A 21,658-nucleotide genomic window follows, 5' to 3' on the forward strand; every position below is an offset into this window, starting at 1 on the left:
TAAGCTATTATCTTTTGAGATATGTCAATTAATTTTCCACAATGATGCAAAGAAAATTCAAAAGGAAAATAGCATTCTTTTTTTAAAAAATGGTCCTCAGACAATTCGATATCCATACGAAATACCGATACTGGAAGCCTTCCTTACACCATAAGCAAAAATAAATTTAAGTGGTATCAAAGACCTGAAGAATGTAAAAGCTAAAACTAAGAAACTCAAAAATGAAAAGAGACACAGATCTTTATGATCTGGGATCAGCAACAGTTTCTTAGATCTGCCATCAAGGAAGGAAAAAACAGATAAAATTGGACTGTATCAAAATTCAAAAATTTGTGTTACCGAACACACCATGGGGACAGGGAAAGACATTTTATAAAACGGGTAAAAATATTTGCAGAACATATATCTGACCAGGGACTTGTATGTATAATATATAAAGAACTTTTAAAATGCAACAGAAAGGTATGCCTGGGTGGCTCAGTTGCTTAAGCCACTGCCTTCGGCTCAGGTCCTGATCCCCGGGTCCTGGGATTGAGTCCCGATTCAGGTTCCTGGCTCAGCGGGGAGCCTGCTTCTCTCTCTACCTCTACCTGTCACCCTACCTGCTTGTGTTCTCTCTCTCTCTCTCTCTCTGACAAATAAATAAATAAAATATTTAAAAAAAATAATAAAATGCAACAGAAAGATAAATGACCCAAATTAAAAAAAAAATAGGCAAAGGATTTGGGTAGACAATCCTTTAAGAAAGATATACAAATGACTCATTGATGTGTGAAAATTTCTCTAGTCACTAAGGGAATACAAAATAAAACACTAGACACCCCTTCATAGTGCCTGGATGGCTAGTATCAAAGGTCAGGTGGTATTGGGCATTGGCAAGAATGTGGAAAAAGGGTAACTCTCATCTGCTCCTTGTAGGGATATAAAATGGATATAAATTGGAAAGCAAGTCTGGCACTTCCCTAGATGACTAATCATAGAGTTACCATACGCCAGGGATTTCTTTTTAGTGACCTGTAGGACACTAATCAGACATCAACACCCACCTCCGTATCTATATTTTATATGGGTATATATAATAAGCATACACACAGACAAATATTGACTCACCCCATTGTGTTGGCTGGCAAGTTGGAAGTCAATGGATCAGGCCTGCAGGCTAGAAACTCAGGCAGAATTTCCACATCACAATCTTGAAGCAGTATTTCTTCTAGAAACCTCAGTTTTTGCTCTTAAGGCCTTTAACGGATTGGATGAGGTCCAACCAGATTGTCAAGGATAATATCCTTTATTTAAAATCAACTGATTATGAGGCACCTGGGTGGCTCAGTCAGTTAAGGCTCTGCCTTCTACTCAGGTCACGACCTCAGGTCCTGGAATCAAGCCCCACATTGGGCTCTCTGCTCAGTGGGGAGTCCCATCACGCTCTCCCTCTGTGCTCTCTCTCAAATAAATAAATAAAATCTTTAAAAAATAAAGTCAACTGATTATAAATGTGTATCATAGGTACAAAGCAACATCTATATTGGTGTTTGACCAAAAACTGGGTCCTGTAGTTTAGCCAAGTTAACGCATAATTAACCATCACCACCATAGGAGCCATCAATGACTATCTTAAATACGTGCCAAGAAAATAGAGAACATATGTTAACACAAAAATCTGTACAAGAATGTTTATAGCAATATTATTCATAATGACCCTAAAGTGGAAACATACGAAATCTACTCACTTACTAAAAGACCAACAGAATTCAGTGCATCCATGCAGCATGATGGACAACATGGAAGTGCTGAGCCCAAAAGCATTACACTGAGTAAAAAAAAACAAACAAAAAGAAGTCACAAAAGACTGTATGCTATCAGCCTCCATTTTTATGAATCGCCCAGAATGGAAAAATCTACAGAAAAAAAGTAGATTAACAATTCCCTTGGCCAGTAGAGAGGAATGAGGAGGGATGGGGTGGGGGATGGTCTGTTAGTACCAACTTCTTTGTGTTCAGGGGTGGGGGAGTGGGGTAGGGTGGGGAGTATGGGGGTAACGAAAATGTTCTAAAATTGGATTGCCCTGATGGTACACAACTCAGTCACTATCCTGAAACCATTGATTAGTACCCTCTGAGCAGGTGAGGCTCGTGGTATATATATATATATATATATATACACATTGTATCTCAATAAAGCTGTTCTAAACCAAGTGCTATTCTGCCATCTAGTTTCCTGCTGTTAGGCAAGAATTCTCCTTTCTATTCTTTAGGCAGTGGTACCTTACTGTTGCAACTTCTAAGCACAATTGTTACTCTGTCTAGGGCGGAGAGGACAATAATTCTTCCCTCTGCAACCAGGACTTCCTGCTGGGTGCTGTGAATACAGCAGGGGCTCGTTATGCAAATCCATAGTTCTATAATTAAATACTCCGATTACTTGCAACACCTGAGATGCATTGCTATAAGTGAAATTAGCCTAGTTATTAAAAAACTTCTAAGTCATAAAACATGATGTACAGACAGCAGCCACTTTAAGTTATGAAAATGGACAATTTATATTAAAATATTTTTCTGAGGAACTGAGTTCTAAAATGATGACCAGAGGTGCCTGGGTGGCTCAGTCAGTTAAGTGTCTATTTTCAGCTCAGGTCATGATCCCAGGGTTCTCGAATGGAGTCTTGCCTGGGGCTCCCTACTCAGCAGGGAGTCTGCTTCTCCTTCTCCCTCTGCCCTTCCACCCTGCTTTTGTGCACCCTCTCTCTCAAATGAATAAATAAAATTAAAAAAAAATAAAATAAAATGATGACATTGCACAGAAGACCCAAAGGCATTTTCATGTGAATGTACTTTTAAAAAATCTTTCTCATTTTGGAAAAAGAATCAAGCCTATTAAAAATATTATTGATGTTAATGTATATTTTAATGCTTATTATTTTATTTCTGATTTTACAAATAATGCTTTCTTATTATAGAATAGTTACAAGGTAGAGAAAACTGTCATTAAGACAATTTTCATGTCATGACCTCCATAAATATGTGCATTTCTGATTTCTTTTATTTTTTAAATTGTGGTAAAATACATACAATGTGAAATTTACTATGATAGCCATTTTTAGGTGTCCTATTCAGTAGCTTTAAGTGCATTCATTTCATTAGGTGCAACTGCCTTTTAAAATGAAAAAACAACAACAACAACAACAACAAAACGAAACAAAACAAATAAAACTGGGCGGGGGCACCTGGCTGGCTCAGTTGGTTGAGCATCTGACTCCTGATTTTGGCTCAGGTCATAGTCTTATGGTCATGAGATCAAGTCCTGCATGAAGTCGGCTCAAGATTCTCTCTCTTCCTCACTCCCGACTCATGCAGTTCTCACTAAATAAATAAAGTCTTAAATAAATAAAGTCTTAAAAAATAGAATAAACAAAATGAAGATAAATTATGTACTTTAATCCTGAGAAAGCCCAGAGAAATTTTTAAAGGCCTCCTAAAGAAAAGTAAGAAAAGACATTGAAATCAAACGGGCCTTCATTTATATATACTTACTATGTGACTCTATTAAAAACAGCATTTGGGTTTTTAAAAAAAATATTATTTATTTAGAGAGAGAGAGATGAAGAGAGAGGGTGGAGGAGCAGAGGGAGAGGGAGAAGCAGACACCCCACTGAGTAGGGCGCTGGACACAGGACCTGAGACCATGACCTGAGCCAAAGGCAGACGCTTAACCCACTGATCCACCCAGGCGACTCCCAAAACACATTTTTTTTTTTTTAAAGGAGTACTACTGCTTTCAGGAAGCTCAGGCCTATTTACAGTAGTGAAGGAATAGAGATCACTTAATTTCAGAATTCCAGTGATTTGAGATAATTTGAAACAGAAAAGCCAAAGGCACTCCTGCTCCACAGCTGAGATCTTTTGTGGGGGCTTGTGTCCTGACGCCTGTCCAGCACATCCTGGATTCAGGGCCAAGTGCTCGCAGTGGCATGTGTATGTCCCCATCAGGTCCTGGGAACAATGAGCCGGTTGCCCAAAATGAATCCTTCCCCTGCTAAAATGGAGAAGTTTGGACACAGGAATCCTAATTCAGAGAAACCCAGAATTATTTTATATTTTATTTTATTTTATTTTATTTTTTTATTTCCAGTCCATTAACATACACTATAATATTAGTTTCAGATGTACAATACAGTCATTCAACATTTTCTGTATCACCTGGTGCTCTTCACGACAGGTGCCCTCCTTCATCCCCATCACTTTTTTCTCCCAACCCCCACCCACTCCCCTGAGGTCACCGTCATTCTTTTTCTAGAGTTCAGAATCTTTCTCTCTCCCTCTCTCTTTCTTTTCCTTTGCTTGTTTCTTCTGGTTCTTAAATTCCACAAATAACTGTAATCATATAATATTTGCCTTTCTCTGACTGACTTATTTCCTCTAGTATAATACCCTCTAATTCCATCCATGGCATTGAAAATGGCAAGATTTCATTCTTTTTTCCTGCCTGAATAATATTCCACTATATATATATTCATTATGTATCACCTCTTCTTTATCCATTATTCAGCCGAGGGCAATGGACACTTGGACCACTTCCATAATTTGGCTATTGTTGATAATGCTGCTATAAACATCAGGGTGTGTATATCCCTTTGAATTAGTGGTGTTGTATTCTTTGCATAAATACCCAGTAGTGCAATTGATGATCTATAGGGTAGCTCTAATGCTAACTTTTGGAGGATGTTTGATACGTTTTCCACATGGCTGCACCAGTTTGCCTTCCCACCAACAGTGCACAAGGGTTCCCCTTACTCCTTATCCTTGCCAACATCTGTTGTTTCTTCTGTTGATCTTATCCATTCTGGCAGGTGTGAGATGACATCTCACTGAGGTTTTCATCTGTATTTCCCTAATGATGAGTGGTGTTGAACATCTTTTCATGTGTCTGTTTGCCATTTCAATGTCTTCTCTGGAGAAATAATACCATAAAATTTATATTTTATATAAAGATATGAATAAAAGAAGGAGACCCCAAATAATTTTATGATATTAATATAATCTTCACTCCCAACACCACACAAAAGAGTATAAGAAAATACAACTAGTACCAATCTCATTTATTAATATAAACATAAACTTCCTTAATAAAATAATTTTAATAATCCAAACATCAATGTATAAAAATAAGTCATTTGTATGTGTATCTTTCTTCTCAACATCAGAAAAATCAACTAATACAAAACTCATCATTAACCACTAAAGCAAAGAAATCCTATGTGTGCAAAATGCATGCAAAATGGTTGCACACAATCAGGTGCATGCAAAAAAAAATCATACAATAAACTAAAACACATTTCTTATAAAAACCATGAATAAGGAATTGGAAAGAATACCTTTCGGTTGATAAAGGTGTCTACCAGAAAAATGCGACAGGTTTATAAATAACGGAGATCAGGTCAGGAAGGAAATGCCGAATCTCACCATTCTGGGTCACAGCTGCCCTTGAGGTGCCAGGCCAGAAAAATGAGATAAGGACAACAAATAAACAGAATGATATTAAAGAGGAAAAAAATACTACTTTTTTTTTTAGATGACATTATATTGTAGGGGAGAAAAAAATGACTAAGTGGGCAAAATCTTGACATTGGTATCAGAACCAATAGGAATATCTAAAAGAGTAATATCGTTCCTATAACTAAATGAAATGTTTAATATAATGAAGGATCTGATTGACAGAACAACATCATTTAGTGGTCTATTAAGAATTAAAACAAGGAGATAAAATAAAACACAGTATAATCATCGCTAGTAGGTTGGACTCAGCCTGGCATATGGTGAAATCTTTCTGATGTACATTACCAAGAAAATATTTTCATTTTAAATATATACGAAGAACACCTACAGATCATTAAGGGAAAGACAAAGACAGCCACCTAAGAGGGAAGTTGGAAAAGGGCTTTCAGTGGGCGCTTTTCAGAACTGATCAGAATGGCCCAAAACCTACATGCATAAGTCCATTCATGGTCAGCAAAATACTTAATATACAAAAAAATCATTTTACATGCATGCAGTCTGCACAAATTTGTAATAAAACCAGCTGTTTCCAAGGATGGTGAGAAACATGAACTCTGGCATACATTGTATGGCGGCATTGCCGGTGGTCCGACCATTAGGAAGGGAAATTTAGATATCAGCAAAGCTGGGGGGAGGGGCACCTGACCACGGGGGTATTGGGAGGGGCAGCTGGAGGGAATCTCTTCTCTACCTGCCCACTCACCCCATTTAAGATTCAGTGTATTATTAGAAAGTCTGAGGTGTAATTAGGCCCACAGATCAGGAGGTGATTGCAGTTAAAAGCACGGTTTCTGACTGAGAGATCCCAAGAAGAGAGGGCACAATGCCCTGGGGGTCACATAGAGAGGAGGGAGTCTCAGGTATCAGAAGGGAAGCAGAGGGAGAGTGGGCACTGTGGGCAGGAGACTGCATCATGATTTCCATGGGCAATCCCGGCAGGGTAGGGCCAGCAGCCTCAGGGTTCAGGAGTTTGAATGACCACAGTGGGCTGTGGGGCTGAGGGGCTCCCCCCACTTGTCTAGTTCCAGGCCCTGGGGTGATTAGGGAAGATGGACATTGCCCGGAGTGTGAGAGCCCCGCAAACATAGGAGGAGGGTAAGAGTGAATTGGATGCTTTGTATTTAGAACACAAAGAGAGGACTCCTCTGGGGTAGGTGGGGGCGGGACCCATCACGGGAGGCAGGAGGCCAGTGTGAGGTGGCTCAGGCGTGTTGGGAATTCCTCCAGACAAGGTGTCTCTGGCATATGCATGCAGGGCAGGTGTTAAAGCCTCATGTTTCCAGAAGCCAGTGACATGTAAATACATGCCCCCAAATCAAATCAAGCCAGACTCAGGGACTTATCTTCGAGGGATGGTCATGGTGATATGCAACAGGGACATAAGAAAGTGGGAGGTGGGGGCGCCTGGGTGGCTCAGTGGGTTAAAGCCTCTGCCTTCTGCTCAGGTCGTGATCCCAGGGTCCTGGGATCGAGCCCCACATCGGGCTCTCTGCTCAGCGGGGAGCCTGCTTCCTCCTCTCTCTCTGCCTGCCTCTCTGACTACTTGTAATCTCTGTTTGTCAAATAAATAAATAAAATCTTAAAAAAAAAAAAGTGAGAGGTGGGGAGCAGGCAGTGGGACATGATGGCGAGGAAACAAAAGCTTCTTGGGGAAATATGGAGACACACTCTGTGTCTTCAAATCCTGGCTTTGTCCCAGCTCAGTCTCAAATGATCGGACCTGCAAAATGCATCAGCTAGCCGGGGGATGTGGTGGGGTCAACTGCCAATGAGCGGGCAAGATTAAGGATTCTCCCCATCAACAGCGAAGCTGGACCAATGACTCGATATGAGGCCAGAACAGAGCTGTATCAGATTTGGACTGAAAGGAAACAGCCGGTCCCTAAGAACCCTCTGCCGGCCAGCTGGGCAGGCTCGAGCCAGTCATTTAATTGACCTCAGAATAATCTCATTTCCAATGTTATACAATTTGGACTTTTGGACTCCACTAGTTGGGTAAGGTGATCTCTTCAGGTTTCTGATTCAATTGTTCTTCCCTTTCTTCAACTTCACTTTTCGGAACATGCTACAGCAAGGCTCTGGCACTGGTGTGCAAGGGAATCTACTCAGGTATGTTCCCTTTAATGCTACAATAACAAAAAATTGGAAATCATCTCTATGTTCATCAGAAGCAGAATAGATCACTGAGTCACTAAATAGTTATACAATGAATTCTTTACTGAGCATGTGTCAGATGGATACATCTCTATTGAGAATGTAAATAACAGCATGAATATTTTACAACATTTAAGAAAAAATTTAATGTACAAAATATGTCTTCTGCTTCTATAAATGCAATAGAGGTATAAAAAGGATGAAGACAAATAACATCTCCAGAAAATTAATTTCAGAGACAATATTTGAAATATTTAACAGCTGTCACAGGAGGAACTCTAATCAGTTACAAAGAACTCTGACGATGTGTGGGCACAAGGTTCTTGAGCTCGTCGCTGGACCAGACCAAGTACTTTTACTGGCAGTTTCCTTGGGAGAGCCAGAAGGCAGGGTCAGGGTGACCAGAGTACAGTCTGGCACCTGGACAGGGAGCAGAGGGCAGAGAGCAAGGGATTTTATTTTATCTGACATTGTAAATGCATTTCAATGATTTAATATCAGATATGGACATACTAGCTAAATTATCAGCTCTGACAGAAGAAAAGAAGTGACTTGGGGAAGATTAACAAATGAGAAATATAAATTTATATATATTTTATGTATGTATGTATGTTGATCTTATTGGCGGGTGCCTGTAGATTTGACTTTGACTTCAACCCTAGTTGAGTTTCCTAGTTTGCAAAGGGTCCTTCTCCCCTTATATGTACATACATGTACACATACATATAAACACATGTGTACTCTCATACATGTATATACACATATGAATATATACATAATCTTCCTTCATAAACCTTCATAAACCTTCTCCTCCAAATTTCCTTTTGTCTATTACACTTGATATTAAACATTTTATTTATTTATTTTTAAATATTTTATTTATTATTTGACAGAGAGAGACACAATGAGAGAGGGAACATAAGTGGGGGGAGTGGGAGAGGGAGAAGTAGGGTTCTCGCTGAGCAGGGAGCCCGATGCGTCCTGGCTTGATCCCAGGACCTTAGGATCATGACCTGAGAGGAAGTCAGACGCTTGACAACTGAGCTACCCAGGCGCCCCAATATTAAACACTTTAAATCTAGACACAGATATGTGAATCTGTGCACGTTTTATTTTGTTTTTAAAAATATTTACTGCTAAAATGACAACAGTCTTGTATTGATGAAAGAAGTTTAAGATGTTACACTCAATTAAAATTTCCAGTAAAATTAGCACAAAAAGTTCATGCTTCAGAACTCTCCAATGGATAAAACAGTTTTTTTCTAAAAGTGACGAAAATGATGAAACTTGGACCAGGATTTGTCCAAGATTAGACCAAGATTGTCAATGTCAGGCTCTGAACAAGAAATTTTCTGGGTGCCTGCGTGGCTTAGCTGGTTAAGCATCTGACGTGATCTTAAGCTGATGGTTTCAGCTCAGGTCATGATCTCAGGTATCCAGCCCCGCCTCTGCGCTCATCATGGAACTTGTTTGAGATTTTTCTCTCTCCTTCTCCCTGTGCCACTTCCCCCCACATCAAATAAATTAAATATAAATAAATAAATAAAAAGACTTTTTTGCCATACTCTTCTCCACAGTACCATGTGGTACCTAGGTAGCTGGTGAAGGAAATATCTTCATGACCACAACATTTTCAACAAGAATTGTTCTCAAAAAACAGCCCCTTCATGGGTGGCTGGAGTTGGGGATGACAGAAAAGTTATGCTATTATTTCTAAGAACATTAAATTCTTACTAATAGGCTTTCCTTAGATCCTACTGTACTTCCCCTGAATACAGTTTTGTCATCTGCCATGATGAATCATTAAACCCCTTCCTTTCAATTGTTCCTACATATCTACTATCTTTTTTATCTTACACAATTGGTTAGAATACATTGTAAGTGACCAGTAGAATGGTGATGGGGATTTTGTTTTTTGGTCTTGTTTCTGACAGCAACAGAAATGCTTCAGAAGTCTACTCTGGATGCCCTTCCTGGTCTATAGATCCAGCAGACCCATATAAAAATGTGAAATGTTGGGTAGGAAAAGAATAAGCTGGAATTCTCCTGCTCCGCTGATGGAGTATAAATTGGTCCAGCTGGTTTCAAGGGAGTGATTAGGCATCATGTGCTCAAACCATGAGCTTAGACTGCCCCTGAGTCTCTGGGCTTACTTCATACCAACACTAGAAACAACACACACAGAGAAAGACACTTCTTCACGGTTGTGGATATTTGATTACGTAACTTTGCTTTTAGAACACTTCTAGAGGAGAAGACTTCTCATAAAGCTAAAGATGTTCAGTAATTTGGAGACCCACTGACTCTGATGGTGTGTTTCGAATAGAAAATCTCTGATGATGCCATTCTCCATCTTATCCTGTGCCCTGTGCTCTAGGCACACAGAGCTTATTTCAGGTTTCACTATTAGGGTGACCAGATAGCATAACTGACAACTAATTTTTTTTAAAAGATGTATTTACTTAAGAGAGAGAGAGAGAGAGCATGAGCAGAGGGTGGGAGGAGCAGCAGAGGAAGAGGGAGAGAGACTCTCCAGCAGACCCCCACTGAGTGAGGAGCTTATGTGGGGCTCCATCCCAGGGCCCTGAGTTCACACCCTGAGCTGAGATCAAGAGATGAGCACTCCATGAACTGAGCAACCCAGAGGCTCCCCTGAATGTTTTGATCTACAAAATAGTGATGTCATATGACTCCATCCTTCCATAAGACCATGACATGTCTCCCTAGAAGGCTTCTCCCACATTCACCTTTCACCTAGTTCATTCCTTTTGGTTTGTAATAGGGCCATGACATCATCCTAGAAGCCATCAGCATATCTAGGACAGTTCTTTCTCACACACCCTCTTTGCTTCCTCTGGATCACCTGATGCCATGATTCAATGCAGGGCTCCTTCCTCCAACAGATGGTGAATCAGTGACACCAGGAACCGTGTTCACTTGCTCATTCTTCTGTACTCAGACCTAGGAACCAAAGTTGGCACCTCGTACCTGGTAAGTGCCATGCAAAATTGTAATGAATGGGTGAAAGTTTAAATCTATAAATGCTCAACATAGAACTTGATTGCTAAAAGAAGGTTTTGTGATTATTTCATGGTCTCTTCTTATTTTACCAAGGGAAAAAAAATGCTTGAAGAGCATATAATTGACTTATAAAACTGACTTGCATAAATTGCTTAGTTCCTGAAAGTTAGCATACAAGATAAGAGCCTAGTTTAACATTTTACATTATTGATTATTTTTTTGAATTTAGCTTCACACTAAATTTCCTGTGCATAGTGGTCTCCCACTGAGTTTTAAAACGCTACATGGATATTTACTAATTTCCTGAGGTGTCAGGCGAACGTGATAACCACTACACTACGGAAACACTAATTTCCTGAGGTGAATCGAAACATCTTTATCGTTGAGGAAAAAGATCTGAGCATCAAATATGAAATTTTTAAAAATCCCGGGGTGCCTGGTTGGCTCAGTCAGTTAAGTGTTTGTCTTCAGCTCAGGTCATGATCCCAGAGTTCAGGATAAAGCACCGTGTCTGGTTCCCTGCTCAGCAGGGAGTCTGCTTCTCCCTCTTCCTCTCCCCTGCCCCCCCTGCTTGTGCTCCCTCTCTCTCTCAAATAAATAAAATCTTTAAAAAGAAATTCTATGGCTCTAAAGTTAAATGAATAGTAGAGGAATTCAGGGTAGCTGTGAGCTACTTATGGCGACCAAAAATTAACTGCACCATAGAAGACATGAAGTTCATGAAGAAATGTTAAGTATAGAATTTGATATTTAAGTCTTTGCCTCTACTGAGAAGCTGGGGACAATGAAGGGCTAGGTCCTGGAACTAGATACATCTAGGACCAAAGGGCAGTAACTGGAGACCTTGTCAACTTGACCCTGAATTCCTCTCAGGAACTTAAGCACAAGCTGTGAGGTAAGGACATTTGTCAGGTCAGGTTTTGTTGCTGGAAGATCATGAGCGATCTTTGAGTATGTAGAGTAAAATGATGGATTGTGAGAATAACAACAGAAGTAACAATGGTTCTTATCAATCGTGCAGTGCCTCAGTGTCAGCCACCATCTTGTTATTCACCCAGAATTCAAGGACATAGTAACCCTTGATATCAACATGCTACAGGTGAGCGTCCTGTGACTCAAGTCTTCTTATTGGCTTGCCCATGATTACTCAGCTAGTGAGTTGAAGAGCTGAGGTATTAACTGAGGTCTGAGCATGCAGTGTTCTGGGAGGTAAATTGTGGGATGTGGTTGGTAGAATAATTGCAATATGGTAAACATATCAACTGGCCATAGGATGCTTCTAGACACATAAGTAGTGTTGGAATCCTAACCTGCTCTCCTGGCCGTTGGAGTCCTTTTTCACAAAGGTGTTCTTAATCATGTGAATGTTCTGCACTCTACATGATACAGAGACCTGATTGGAATCAAAATTTCTAGCAGAAGAGACCTCAGGTATAGGTATAGGTATTACATCATAGCATGTAATACTGCGAGGTCCAGGGAATTAACAGAATCTCAGAGATTTTTCACCATTGAGGATTTTCCATAGATAGATTTCAGAGGAAAGGATTGAGGTCTTTCAGGGACTGGTACTAAGAGAAAAGAGAGAACAGAATAAATTATTCCAGCAGGGACCAAGACAGAAATTAATTACTAATTTTAAAAACAAGGAATTAGAGAGAATGTTTGAACTGAGATGCAGAGCAGAGGAGCTCTCTGTCAGAAGAGGCTGAGCATGTAGGAGCAACCAGGGCCCTTACCGTGTGGGGATCATGATGCAGGGAACTGGCAGGCAATGGGACTAGGTGGTTTTCCTCATGTTAATTCTGTCTGTCCTTTATACCTGGTAGCTGTAATAATTCTAAACTTAGCGATAAGAAAATTCAGACAAATCAAAACTAAATAAATGCATACTACAACCAGCTTTTGTACCTGAGTTACTGGAAAAGAAAACACACTCTAAGACATGGAAAGAACTCAGTGGCACTGCCATGGCGAAGCAGAGGCGATGAAGCAGCTGCTGGTAAAAGGAGTAAATACTAGAGCACATTTGCGGATGACAGTGAAGAAGATAACGTGCCCATTACCATGAAGTGAGCTCAGTAGCTGGAAGGAAGGAGGCCCTCTTGGTTAGGACCAAGCACCCATCAAACTAACGTAACACTATGATAGTGAGTGACTGTACTCAATCAAAAAAAAATGTACACATAATTATTTCAAAAATTATGTGTTTTTTTGTTTTGTTTTGTTTTGTTTTACCACCTTCTCTAGGAATGTCATTCCTGATAATCTGACAAGTCTCCAAAATAAGGATGAAAATACTAAACACAATGAAATTTTTAAAAAAATGAAGAAGAATGTGGGCCTGAAAGTAGCTTCTGGTTTCTTAGGTAGGTTCTAGAACCTTCTACCTGTGTGAACTTAAGACAAATATTTTATTTATGCATAAATTAGCCTTCTCATATAAAAAAATGGATTTGAGGGCTCTGAATAATAAATAAATAAATAAATAAATAAATAAATAAATAAAACTAACGAAAAAATATTTATAAATAACTAAATTATTTATAAGTAATTATTTATAAACTAAATATAAATAAATAAAATATTATATCATCCATAACAATAACAAAAATGACTAAAAATAACTAACTAAATCAGCAAGTAATAAATACATAAATAAAAACTCAGTAATAAGATGTTTTCTCTCATGTAATGCAAAGCCTGGGAAGTCAGTCCACAGGCAATGCAGTCAGGATTGGTTCCCCATCCCTCTCTCAGCCCTGACTTCCTCAGTATGGACTCCATCCTCACCCCCAGGAAGGTGGCATCCCTGGCATCACAGTCATGCCTATTAGAATCCAGAGGAAGAAAACAGATGGGATGGTCCATCTCGTGAAGAACAAGGAATCCTTTCCCAGAAGATTCCAGCAGTTGCCCTCTCCACTGGAAAACACAACTTTCCCTTCATCCGGTGGGATCATGTGCTCTTCCCTAAATCCATCAGCAAGATTGTAACACTGTACAAAGGGGTTAATTTCATCCACGTCTACACCTGGGCTGAAATGGTGTCCCCTTCCTCTGAGACACGTTAAGATGAACTCGAACAAATCTGATTGTTTTGGGAATGAGAGAAGGAGAAGGCACATAGTGTTTACTCCGTACTGTTGAACCGAAGCTTAAAGAACATAATACATTTAAAGCAACATAATATTTCTTCAATTAATGGTGGCCTTCATTACTGCTGTGTGCCCAACACTGTGCCAACACTTCATGCAAGCTAACTGTTACCATTAATCTATGAAATATGTAACATATTCTTTTTTTTAATGATTATTATTCTGTAAATGAAAAGAACAGAGAATGAAAAAGATTAAGGAATTGACTTGAAGTCAAAAATATGATCAAAAAAAAAAAAAGGTGAAATTTTAATCCAGAATTATCTGAGTGCAAGACTCATGACCCACAATGATTTTGTTGAGTGTTTCCCCCCAGATGAAAGAGAACTTGAGTGTTATCATGGTATGGGAATGCAGCCATGATACCCTCTTGCCGTAGAGTCTCTCCCGTCAGACTTCCGTCACCTGGAGTGGGGACAGGGGGAGAAGCATTCAGAGCTGCCATGTCTGGGAAACCAGAGTGTTGAGGGGCCCTTGCTTGGGAATCACATTTTCCCCTTGGGTCACTTTCATGTTGTTGAAGAGTGTTACAGAAGAGACACCATTATCTGTTTCTTATTAGGATCCTTTTCTTCTACTTTCTTCCCTTTGCTGATGAGAATAATGGATTTAGTCTCCTGAATTATCCATGAAAGAAGATTCTGTCATGATACAAATTAATTGCTTATTAACAAAGAAATGCAAATGACCTCTACTGATTTTAAGATACTTGGAGAAGAGGACCCCAAAACATCTCTGGTTTCTCATATATTAAGATGCTAGAGAGTAGGAACATCGCCAAAGGCAAGGGAAGCAAGGGCAAAAATGAACTATTGGGATTTCATCAAGATCAAAAGTTTTGCACAGCAAAGGAAACAGTTAACAAAACCAAAAGACAACTGACAGAATGGGAGAAGATATTTGCAAACGACATATCAGATAAAGGACTAGTGTCCAAAATCTATAAAGAACTTAGCAAACTCAACACCCAAAGAACAAATAATCCAATCAAGAAATGGGCAGAGGACATGAACAGACAATTCTGCAAAGAAGACATCCAGATGGCCAACAGACACATGAAAAAGTGCTCCATATCACTCAGCATCAGGGAAATACAAATCAAAACCACAATGCGATATCACCTCACACCAGTCAGAATGGCTAAAATCAACAAGTCAGGAAATGACAGATGCTGGTGAGGATGCGGAGAAAGGGGAACCCTCCTACACTGTTGGTGGGAATGCAAGCTGGTGCAGCCACTCTGGAAAACAGTATGGAGGTTCCTCAAAATGTTGAAAATAGAACTGCCCTATGACCCAGCAATTGCACTACTGGGTATTTACCCTAAAGATACAAACGTAGTGATCCAAAGGGGCACGTGCACCTGAATGTTTATAGCAGCAATGTCCACAATAGCCAAACTATGGAAAGAACCTAGATGTCCATCAACAGATGAATGGATCAAGAAGATGTGGTATATATACACAATGGAATACTATGCAGCATTCAAAAGAAATGAAATCTTGCCATTTGTGACAACATGGATGGAACTAGAGCGTATCATGCTTAGCGAAATAAGTCAAGCGGAGAAAGACAGCTATCATATGATCTCCCTGATATGAGGAAGTGGTGATGCAACATGGGGGCTTAAGTGGGTAGGAGAAGAATCAATGAAACAAGATGGGATTGGGAGGGAGACAAACCATAAGTGACTCTTAATCTCACAAAACAGAGGGTTGCTGGGGGGAGGGGGGTTGGGAGAAGGGGGGTGGGGTTATGGACATTGGGGAGGGTATGTGCTTTGGTAAATGCTGTGAAGTATGTAAACCTGGTGGTTCACAGACCTGTACCCCTGGGGATAAAAATATAAGTTTATAAAAAATAAAAAATTATTAAAAAAATGATGCAAGAGAGTTATAAGGTCAATTACCCATCTGTGCAAGACCCACATCACAATGGTTTTGCAGTCTGTGAAATATTGCAAGTTTTCACATTTCACTCTTGCTTTGATAAGCTGTGATTTTATTCACTCGGAAAGCAGTGAAAGTAACACATCGGGAAATGCCTGTGTGTATAAGCCGCAAAAGGAACATACTCTCTTCATAAAGGACTTCTAATTACAAGGAATATTCCAATGAATCTTATTTAGGAAGTGCAGAAATTTTCACAAGAATTTTAAGTTTTGCCTTGAAATCAGCCTAAAGCCAATCAGATGATTCTCAATATGTGCAGAATGAAACTTTTCCAAAGTTGTGGATGTAGGAAATGAATGACACATGATGATGTTGAATTTTTTTCTCTCCTTTGAGACTTTCAAATGAAATATTTATAGCCAGAACATGTTACCTAATTACCGAGGTCTGAGGAATCATCACAAACACACTATGTGTCAACATATGCCGGATGTTGTTCTAAATCCTTTCAATTTGTTAACTCACTTGATCCTCACCTAACTGACGGGTTCAGAATTTTTTTCACATTGGCTTTTTTAATAGTTATCGCAGGCACTGATGAGGTAGTAGGAGCTTCATTTTATATATGGGAAAGTCAGCTCTGAAGATCTGAGAATTTAGCTGGCATTCTTCCCATCAAAGCTGCCAGATAATTGACGACAAGTAAGGTCTAGTATGCTGCCTGGCAAATAGTCATGGTACGATGAATAATTGTTTCCTAATTGCCTGGGGGAAGTTACAGAGAGCTTAAATTGTAATATGATTTGGTGTTTGTCTGCATGCCCACAGAAAGCCCAAAAATACCATTCTGCATGAACAGAATTGACCACAGACCCAAACATGAGAACATAGATGGTCTTGATTATTGAGAGAGAGAGAGAGCAGAAGTTCCCAGGATCAGAAGCAGGAAAACCATGCTACCGAGTGCAAGTGCTGCTCTGGGTTTCCATATTTCTACCATCGAAGCAGCCCCAGCAGCCCCAGCAGCTGAACCCATCCCAAACCCAGAGTGCAGGCCCAGTCCAAGTCTTCTCTGAATCCACTATCACACACATCTCCAGCATGCTGACTCCTGTCTGGTTGCTTCTGGGTCCTTCTGATTGATCTGTGGGTTTCTACTCATATTCACTCGCTTGTAGTCTCTTTCTCAAATACTCAAACTTATCAGTTATCATAAAAAACACAAAACAAAATAAAATGTCACTGGTTTGCTTAAAATGTTTCAGTGGGCTTCCACCATAAATGGAGAGAAATCCAAATTCTCATCAGATCCCTGGTAGCTCCAGGGTCCCCTAGCCTGACACTTCTTTTGGTTCACTATGTTCCAACAATGTCCACCATATTTTTTTCTGCCGACCATTTTGTGTTTCTTCTTATTTCTGCCCCTGTGCACTTCTCCCTCTGTCTGCTGTGAAAAATGTTCTTCTTCTGGACCTTCTTATGATGGAATCTCCATAATTCAATTACAGAACCCATGGTTGCTTCCCCCCAAAAGGACTCCCTGAACACCACTCAAGCTGAAGTACACCCTTCCTCAACACCTCAAATCACTGCCTATATAATTAATTATCTTCCTTATTTATGCCTCAAATAAGACCCTTCCAAAGAATGCAGAAAAAGAGAGGAAACCATCCTAGGGAAGCTTATATTTCCAGAGACTTTGCTCTGAATGAGAAAGTAGGAGTGTGCACAGGATGGTAGGATTAGACCTCCTCAGATTCCTCTATGACCCATCTTTCCTGTGACTCAAAATAAACCCTGGGCAACTTGAAACATCGAGAGCTTCTTGGCTCATATCTAGGCATGGACTGATGATCTATGCTGGAGATGCCTGATAGTGTTCTTCAGCACTGGCTTTCCTCCACTCACCTGGAGCCCTGTGTGTGGCTCACACCTGGTTTAGCTTCGGTTCTGGGAGGAGCACATCCCAGCAGTCTTCTTCTTCTTCTTCCTCTTCTTCTTCTTCTTTTTTAAATTAATTACTTTACTTGAGAGAGAGAGAGAGCAAGCAGGGGACAAGGCGGGCAGAGGGAGGGAGAGGGAGGGAGAGAGAGGGAGAGAATTCTGAAGCAGACCCCACACATAGCATGGAGTCTGACAAAGGGTTTGATCCCAGGACCCTGAGATAGTGACCTGAGCAAAAATCATGGATTGGTCACTTAACTGACTGAGCCACCCAAGCCCCCCAAGCAGTTTTCACCACAGTTCCTGGATGGACAGGGAATTAAGATGCATTGGAAAAACATCATGATATTCATGATGCCTCATATGTGTCTAAGATGTCTGATATTTCCAAATTGGTTTCTTCCTTACCCTCAGCTGCTTGGGATCCCACCCATAGCATGGCCTCAGTTTCCATTTCTGGCATCAAAATCCCTCTTTGCATGGATGTTCTGGCCCCAAAGTCCTCTGGCTCCTCCATGAAAGGCTAAGGCAGGCTCATCAGTGCTCTAGCCAGTGATCAGGAACATTCTAAAATTGTTAGACTGCTCAGGTGCTTACCGTCATCCTCATGTTTTCTTGCTGGTTACATGAAATACAATTTGAAAGTTTTAAAATGTAAAAGTTTTTGACAAATCCATGATGCAGTATGCCTACCACCACATTTAGGATATGGAATAATTTCATCACCCCACAAAGTTTCCCCTTGACCTCTTGTCCTCAGCCCCAACCCATCATGACCTAGACCCTGGCATTGTGACTTTTGTTGTATCTCTTCTAGAATTTCATATAAATAGAATTGTACCGTTCATAATCTTTTATGTCAGAAATAGAGACTCATTAGGATAATATAAAAATGAGAACTGTATTTTATAACCACCTAAAATGAACTGATGGGTCATCACTTTTTTGATTACCTGAACTATGAATATTAAGCAGAGGGCGCTGTAGTACTAATAAGGCCAGCCAAGCTAATTTGAAGTGTTAAGGAGATAAGAGAAAGGTAATAAATACCTTAAAGGTTTAAAGAAAAGACACTTAACCTAATACTCTCCAGAGCCATCCATGCTGTTCCAAATGGCAAGATTTCATTCTTTTCCATGGCTGAGTAATACTTCCATGTAGATATGTGTGTGTGTGTGTGTGTGTGTGTGTGTGTGTATACACACATACCACCTGTTCTTTATCTATTCATGTACTGATGGAGGGGGCTGCTTCCGTAACTGCCATAAACGTAGGGGAGCATATATATTTTCAAATAACTGTTTTTGTTTTCTTCATGTAAATACCCAGCAGTGCAACTACTTGATCATATGGTATCTCAAATTCCCATTTTTGGGGGAACATTCACACTGTTTTCCATGGTAGCTGCACCAAATACACTCCCAGGAGCAAAGTGAAGTCAGACAGAGAAACACAATACCACATGATTTCACATACATGTGCAAACTAAAAAGCAAAACAAACAAACAACGACAAAGAGAAAAACAGACTCCTGGGGTGCCTGGGAGGCTCAGTGGGTGAAGTCTCTGCCTTCAGCTCAGGTCATGATCCAGGGTCATGGAATTGAGCCCTGCATCGGGCTTCCTGCTCAGCGGGGAACCTGCTTCTCCCTCCCCCTCTGCCCCTCCCTCTGCTTGTGCTTTCTCTCTCTCTCAAATAAAAAATAAAATCTTAAAACAACAACAACAAAAAAAAACCCGGATTCCCAAATACAGAGAATACACTAGTGGTTGCCAGGGGCACAGCGGGGCAGGGAAGAGGGTAGGCAAATAGGTGAAGGGGATTCCGAAGTACTGACTTCCAGTTACAAAGTAAATAAGTCACAAGGACGAACAGTACAGCATAGGTATAAGAGCAGTAGCACTGTCATAACTTTGTGTGGCGACAGGTATTAATTACACATCACGGGGAGCATTTCCTAATGCATATAACTGTCAAATTACTGTGTCACCTGCCTGGAACTAGTATAATATTATATGTCATTATACTTCAATTTCAAAAAAAATTTTAAAAATAACAAAAAACAAAGAAAAAAACACATGAGATAAAAGAACATGATTAATTTTTTTAATATCAAAATATTTGAAAGCTTAGCGAGTTGTTTCCCAAGGCTTCTTATTTCTCTCCTATTGGTGTGGAATTGATTTTGCTGGGTAACATTTGCTTTTGATTGAGAATGATTCAAATGGAAAACATTTGGCAGATTTTCAAACGAAGAGACATAGGGTGAGAATGTTTTCTGCACTCATTTGCAGCCAATTTGGTCTGGGCATCTCCAAGGTGCAGCAGGTTATCCATGACTATGGAAACGGCTCTCACTCAAACAGTGCCTCGTAATGAGATTCAGCCCAACTGGATGGAGGAAAATAAGTTTTAACATGTGCACTGTTTGTGCTTAGGAATTTCAGTGAGTACAAAGCTTCATGAACCCTCTCTGAACATAAAATAAAGCCAACCAGAGATACCATTAATAAAGTGAAAAATGGCACCAAGCAACTCCCTAGTTTAAGACTCATGTCATCTGTGTTCACAAATGTGCGTAAACCAGTTTGAGCTAAGGAATCCGTCTTACTGATAATATTTCCTTCCACGAATATTAGCTGCATGCTTGCTGGGCTGGTTTTACATTTGATTGTCTTGGTTTTCAGAAAAGCATGTATTATTTCTTCGCATTGACTAATTGGTTGGTTCTTTCTTCTTTTCTCTCTCTCTCTTCCTTCCTTCCTTCCTTCCTTTCTTTCTTCCAGGAGACTCCCTCCCCAGTACATAGCGCCATGTGGGGCTTGAACTCATCACCCTGGGACCAAGACCTGAGCTGAGATCAAGAATGCTGTGTTCAACTGACCCAGCCAACCAGCCACCATCCCCCCACCCCGCCTCAGACTTTCTTTTTCACGCTGAGGTAGTGTCTTGTGGCAAGTATTTGCTCTTTTCCTTTGAGATTTTGGATGCATTAGATGCCAACATTATGTACTCCTAGGGACCATGACCAGATGTTCTGGAGTTTAATGGAAAGATTTGGGATTAGAGATGGATGAGGATTCATATCTTTTCTCTGCAAATCATAAATTTTGCACAGAGAATATATGATTTTACCTTCCTGATCATTAATCATCATCATCCTGGATAATTGTTACATAGCTTATGAGATAATGTAAGTAAAGTAAAAATGATGTGGGACAGAATAATGCCTCCCTCCATACCCTCTGTGGCCAAAATCTAGAAACCTGTGAATGTGTTACCTACAAGACAAAAGGGACTTGGTGTGATTAAGTTCAGGGTCTGAGGAGAGGAGGTTACTCTGCATAGTGTGATCGATGTCTCTGTTCCAGAAACCCCCTTTTCCATTTTCCATCACCCTGGGACAATGACTGCCTATTTAAGCACGACCTTTGCTGATATCAGTGCAGATAATCACCAGGGCTGAAATGGATATAAGCTACCACCAGCTAGTAGAGGTGGTAAGTGTATGTGTAGCAAATCCAGACACGCCCTTCTCCCGAGTCAGAATCCATCTCTAGCTTAGCCATTATATGTGCCATGGGGAGTATATTTCAACTGCTCCAGCCCTACACCTTTTCTATTCCCTCTACTAATACTGAGCTATTTCTATTTCCTTTGGATGTCTGCATTCACCATCTCATCTATTTTTTTGTTCATGTATCCATTCATCAAGGGGCAGCCATTATGGAAAACAGTGTGGAGTTTTCTCAAAAACCTAAAAATAGAATTATTCCATGATCATGCAATCTGTCTTATGGGTTTATACCCAAGGCAAATGAAATCAGGACCTGAAAGAGGTATCTGTGCTTCCATGTTCAGTTCAGCATTGATCATAACATCCATGATATGGAAATGACCTCAGTGGATGAATAAAGAAGTTCTGATTTATAGATAC

This window comes from Mustela putorius, unplaced genomic scaffold (assembly GCF_011764305.1).
Source record: "Mustela putorius furo isolate JIRA1106 unplaced genomic scaffold, ASM1176430v1.1 tig00003845_pilon_pilon_pilon, whole genome shotgun sequence".
Classification (NCBI taxonomy): domain Eukaryota; kingdom Metazoa; phylum Chordata; class Mammalia; order Carnivora; family Mustelidae; genus Mustela; species Mustela putorius.